At 37.6% G+C, this 6,572-nt stretch overlaps 1 long non-coding RNA gene across 1 annotated transcript; it reads right to left on the reverse strand.

The window, feature by feature from the left end:
• Positions 1-2,609: 2,609 nt before the first annotated feature.
• LOC122514172 lies at positions 2,610-4,571 on the reverse strand. Its single transcript, XR_006302975.1, has 2 exons — positions 4,506-4,571; positions 2,610-2,744 (listed from the first exon to the last, which is right to left on the reverse strand). It is a non-coding gene; the product is annotated as an uncharacterized LOC122514172 (long non-coding RNA).
• Positions 4,572-6,572: the final 2,001 nt, after the last annotated feature.

A 6,572-nucleotide genomic window follows, 5' to 3' on the forward strand; every position in this document is an offset into this window, starting at 1 on the left:
TAATATAATGTTATAATGATGTAATCATTACCTGTGCTAAATTTTCTTTTATGTTTACAAGGAATCACTCTATTCTATTATTCCGTATAAGAATATCTCAAAAGCCGAAAAATGCGTGACCGACCAAACCCTTTTTTCTTTCCCTATTTAGATGTAACCCTTAAATGACACAGTAACCCCTTGACCAAGATCCCCCGGAGGAAGGGTAATGATCATTTTGGTTACTTCGAATCCTTTTCTCGTAAAACCGATTTTAAACATCCGAATGCTCGGGTCTTCCTGGTAACCTCAAAATGACCCCTTTTTACGGGCTCCCTTTCGGCACGAATTTACGACACGCTTGGAATTTAATCGATCTTACGTTCCATTATTTAGGATACCTCTCTTTCCTTTCATTGTGGTCCCATTACTCGCATAGTTAACTAAATTCTTTCTGTCGAATACAATTAACAGTTTGTCTAGTTTAATTTTACTTTTTCTATTTTCATTTCTTTTAAATATTTCGCAGAGATAAAAGATAAAGAAAAACAAAAGAAACAAAATATATTAAACGAAAATTACTTCTACGCGAGACGAGTTTATTAAAATTTTTCTTTTCTTTTTTTTTAACTATCGACTGAAGGAAAAAGCGAACATATGATTAAACAAAAAAAAAGAAAGAAAATGATGTATAGTTCTTTTTTGAAAATAACAAATCGACCCCTTCTTTTTACGATAAAAAGGATTAAAACAGTTCGAATTACTCGGTAGAAAATATTTTTCTTTTTGTTGATCAAAGTCATTCCGATGAAATTAGAATTTTGTAGAAATCCCAGGCAAATGAAATATCGATCAGAGTGGGCATTTTTTTTTTCATTCAACGTACATATCTCTCGATAGTAGGCATTTATTGGTCCCGGAGTTTGCCACCCCACGATATTCTCTCTCTCTCTCTCTCTCTTTCATTCTCTCTCGAACATTTTAGCAAGGCACGAGGAAAAAACTCGTCGACACGTTTACGAGCGGTCTGCCTGTGCGTTGGAAGGTGATATTTTTCATTTCCTCTTTTCCTATCATTTCTCTTTTATGTTTTTATTTTTTTCCGGCTTCAAAGATTTATTTTTCAGTTTCGCGAACATGCTATGCGCGCGATGTCGAAAATAAAAAAAAATAAAAAAAAAACACAAAAAAAATACGAGAGCCTGTTCTCGTTACGTCCTACATACTGCAACTTTCGCTAACTAAACGTTTAAAAAAATCATATATTCTATTATATTTCGTAGTTACAGATGTGAGTTTCAAAACATGCGCGGGTCCATTATTTTTCAACGTTATTTTCCGTTTAAATATAAACACGACACGATAAAATATGAACTCTTGCTATCGTATGAAAAGAAAATAATAATTGATTCAATAACAATACGCAGTACGACTACTACAATTTTTAATTAAATAACATAAAAATAACGCAAAAATAATATTTTCAAAGCCAATGTGCGGTGTGGTAGCACAATCGCGTGTACGATTCGGTCTAACACGAGTGCATCGGCTCTAAATTACAAAATGCCATTCTACCGTGTCTCCCCCCCGCCCCAACTCACCCTCTTTTATTTGTATTCCTTTTTTCTTTGTCTTTCTCGGTGTCTTATTGTAAGAACCGTTGGAAATTTGGGCTGGTTTGGAAATTGCACGTGCCATTGAGATTTTATCGGCAGATTCGACCCCCTTCCGATTGGTCGCCTCGAGCCAGTCATGAATTTCGCACGCACCACCAGCCGTCGTATTCGTTTGCGTTCGTTTGTCGAACCAACGAAGGAACGATGGTACGTTGGAACGAAGGAACGAACGAACGAACGAACGAACGCAAACGATGGAACACAAACTTGAAGCCTCGTAGGCCTCGTTTTCTACTTGTTCTCCGCTTCTCATCTGACCTGACTGACAGGCTAACAATTTGCCGCCATTATCGGTTAAGCAAATAATGCCGAAAGCGGTGACTCACGATTCGCATACGTCAAACTCTTAGCTTCTTTTTATGCTAAACCATTATTCTTACTACCCTATTTTACGTAAATAACTTACAAAAGTTATATGCTTTTCTCTATACACGCGCGTATACACATGGATACATAAATCAAATGAGTAATTGTTTTCATCCTTGACTAGTCAGAACCCATTTATTCATTCATTCGTTCTTATTCTTCTTCTTATTATTCTTCTTCCTCTACTAATTCTCCTAATTCTACCATAATAACGTAAAAAGTGAAAATACCGAACGAAAACGAACATCAACCATCTTCTCACACTCGTAACGTGTTATTAGGTTCCACGAAATAGAAGATGATTGTTCGTGGTAAATATTTGTCATGTCGTAAAAATAATACTTTTATCCAATAGAAAATTCTTTTGACATTTCACGGATGATTGTACTTTGGTTGAAATTTTGTTGATAAAATTTAATTGCTCAATTAAATTTGTCGTAACTTCGATGGTAGAAATGTTGATAAGTTTTATCGAATGGGGATGATTAATTATTTAGATAAATACATACATTCATATATATTTATATATATTTATGTATCATGTAAGATATTGTCGCAGCTGGCTTCTTCTTCTTCTTCTTATTTTTCTTTTTCTACAACGTTCTTTACCATTGTAGCCCGAGGTAGAAAGCTTCGTTGCACCGAGAACGCATTACGTCTGCAATTATGGTGTTTCCCTTTGGAACGAGACGACGAGCAAGTGGATGATAACGGAGGGTTGTACTGCAGATCACGGAAGAGAATAAAAGAGGAATATGCATGCTTGCGTATTCTTGCAAAATCAGATTATTGCTCCACCAGACCTACCGAAATCCTTCATTTTTTCGGCCTACCTTATAATAAAAAGGTAGAAAGAGAAAAGAAGGAATGAGAGAAGCGCATACACACACATACACACACACACATACATAACACTCTTTATCTTTCTCTCCCTTTCTCTTTCTCTTCTCAATCTGATATTTCAGGGAAGGGAATATTAATGTCCGCGAGGACCTCGGGCTAAGCTAAAGCCACGTTCTCGCGAGGTTCTACAACGCCCTGTGCCGCCCTTTATATGCCCACCAACCGCGACCTACGTAATACTCCAGCACCCCATAAAGCTAATGAGTCACGGGAAGTTTCATGGGTTCTCTTTTCTTCTGGCAACAGGTGCGTGCATGTGTGTCTGTCTGTCTCTCTCTCTCTCTCTCTTTCTGTTGTATGTGTGTGTGTTTATTTTCACATGCTCATTTTCACCTGGTTATACTTTATTCGATTAATCCTTTTCTATTAGTCAGTTCGTTCGTTGCGAGAAAATACGTTAGCGAGAAACTTGATTCTTTTTATCCCGAACCCAAGGTTAATGAATTTTTATCTCAAGTTTATTTAATCTCGCGAGATACGTGGAATAATTTAACCCTGAAATTCCTTTCCAATGAACGTTTCCATCTTTTTAAGAATTTCTTTTCAAATTCGAAGTTAAAAAAAGAAAAAAAATGACTATTAACGAGAAATCGAAATGTTAAAAAGTGTAAGTTTTTGTCTGTGAAACGAAATGATTTGCAATTCAAAGAGGAAAAGAAAACGGGGAAAGAAAAAGCGTACGTATATAAAGGTGAAAGGTTGGGATTAGCGTTGCTAACTTGATGGAACAGAATACTATGGAACAAAGTATCACGATGCTTATCCGAAGAGCGTCTAGACGAACTCGTGAGTCATAAGAATGTGCACGTAAATGCTGTGTCGTGTGCTCCCTGCTGCTAAAAGGATTTTAGATAAGAATGAGAGGTGATCGTTTAATTTTCAACATAGTGAAATCAAGATAACAGATATACCTAACGTTTCTACGTGCGTTCTTTATAAGAGTAAATGATAAAATGAAACTCTAAGCCGATGGAATTATTTTCTCTAAACACGCGTAGAAAAACACGTTATCTTTGATATTGCACAAGATAATTCATAAATGATACATCATACACTTTTTCAAAGATTATTACCGAAGATAACGCAAACGTGCTGGGATTCCTGGTCCATTGAAAAAACCTGCAGCATCTTCCGAGAGATGGAAGCACGATCTCTACGATCTTTCATTAATACTACACCTCTTTCCTCACCTTGATTTTAGCTAATCGAATTCATGTTGGTGCAATAGGAGATTGATGTATAGATCAATATTTTTATTTTTATATATTAATTTTATTAAAAATTCATTAGATCTAAAGGATTCTTAAAACGAATGAGTTCCAAACAGCTAGTTCCAATAGTATGATTTTGTAACAAAATAAAAAGAAATAAATCAATAAAAATGACACTCAATTCGGACATTGAACAAGAACAATTGACTCATTTTCCCTTCTTAAAAAAAGAAATCGCATAAAAATCATGTGGTAATATGATGCATCGTTGAACTATGAAGCAAAACAAATGCACAAAATAAGAACAAATACGAAGGATCGGAAGGAGTAGATCGTTTTTTCTCATTCGTAGCAAGTAGAATTCGTTTACTCGTGTTCGTTCCTCTGACGCAGCACCCACGCGACCGTACAGCTCGAACGTTTCGAGCGGAATGACGAACTCACCCCCCCACCACCCACGCATGCGACGTGGTGCGCGGCACGCTCGTTCTCGAGTAGCTTCGATTGGTGGGGGTAAGTGCACGCCAATGAACTCACGTTCGTCGTACGCCGATCGAATCTCGGCGTAGCGATTGGTTCTCACCGTTTTCCATCTCTTTCGCACTTTTTAAACGCGACGCGCGTCTCTCCCACCATCTCTCTTGTGCTTACTACCTGGCACCCTTCCGTATCCCTTCCATGCGTTAATCCTACTCTTCCTGCACCCTTTTCTCTCTCCACTCTTGTAGGCCCTTTCCTCTTCCCTACTCTTCTTCTTGCCACGCTTCTTTCTATATATCTTCCAATTTCTTTTTTCTCCCGTCGGATCATCCAAGACAAGCCTAATCGCACTTATAGTGCTTCCACAAACGTACTTTTACGAACTACCCTCCTTCTACCTTTCTCCTCTTTGTTTCCTTCTCTATCCCCACCACTTGGTAAAAGCCTTTTACCCTAGTAGGTGTATCGATACGTATACTCAAGATATTCCTGTGTAATGCTTGAAATTATCAATAGAAATTTGGTATATTCTTATTCCCTTTAGCCGAGATTCTATCGTCAAATATAATATCATTTTTGTTAAAGTTACACACACCTTGCATATATCAATTATGATTCTTGTATACGGTTTATTGTACGTATGTACAATGATAGCGCTGAATCTTTGAATTGGTGTTTTCGAAATGTAACCGACGTCGTGATATCGAAGACACGAAAGAAAGCAAATATTTTCTCGATTAAGAGATCCGGCCTCTTGGAGACGTTTCGATGTCACGTACGCTTTTGTAAGCACACACACACACACACAACGCGACTGAAATGTAATTGCAATGACGATGATAAACATTTTTTTCTGCTACAGTCAGAGATAATATATCACTTTTAATATATAATCTGTAATAATTCGTTAGAAATCCAGTGACGATACATAGATGGAATAAATGACGCATATTCTTTTTAAACAGCATACTGTTACTGCAAACAAATTTCACGCGTCTAATTCTTCTCCTTATTTATTATTTTTCTCGTTCATTCTTCGGATACATGATTTTGTCGTCATTAAATGTTAATTGCAAGCAACGCTGAAAAATCCCAAGAACAAAATTGAACGTACAAACGTCGGGAGTAAATTTACGCTTACGTGTGAGAGAGAAATGTGTAAGTGGTGTGGTATACACACGTTCGTGAGATAAACGGTATGACGCGAGTTAATCAGTCGCAAAGATAAAGAGCAATTCGATTGGCGGGAAAGAGTGGGATAAAAACAGAAAGAGAGAGAGAGAGAGAAACAAGAGAAATAAGTAGACGGGGAGGCACGTGCCGGAGTGCACACGCGCGCGCGCGCGCGCTCGCTCGCTCAAATGCCCGCCTGCGTCAGTTGAAGCGGTGGCACTCGCTCGGTTATTTTCGAAGAACGTGATATAAGACCCGATGACGTTGGTTGGTAGACGCCGACGTACGAGCGTATGCGTAGTCACTTTGAAATTACTATTGCCACTTCGATCGATCGAGTACGTCTCTCTAATGCATCGCATCCGCACAGACAAACCTACACATGCTTGCATACGTAGGAACGATCAACCCAAGCCATCCGGTTTTAATGACCTTTCGATAGCTCGCAAGATATACGAGTTAGTTACGTAAAACGAAGGTTGCACCTATTATTTTTCTCTCCGATATCCGAAAAAAACTACTATAGTCGATATTATTTCTTTTTTCTTTTTTTTTATTTGATATGATGTTTCCTGCTTATACGCGTACAATTTGCATTCGTATGACGTCCGATCGTATCGAACGTAGTAAATATCGTAGTAAATAATATTCCATTGATTAATATTAGTTTGATCCTTTCAAATATTGAATCGGCTAACAAATGTTTCGACTGCATTAGTCACCGATAACTTTTCTAATGCGATGCAACAACGATAGACCTTTTTTTTGGGTTACATTTTTTTCT

The sequence above is a fragment of the Polistes fuscatus genome, unplaced genomic scaffold (genome assembly GCF_010416935.1).
Source record: "Polistes fuscatus isolate 324 unplaced genomic scaffold, CU_Pfus_HIC Scaffold14, whole genome shotgun sequence".
NCBI lineage: Eukaryota > Metazoa > Arthropoda > Insecta > Hymenoptera > Vespidae > Polistes > Polistes fuscatus.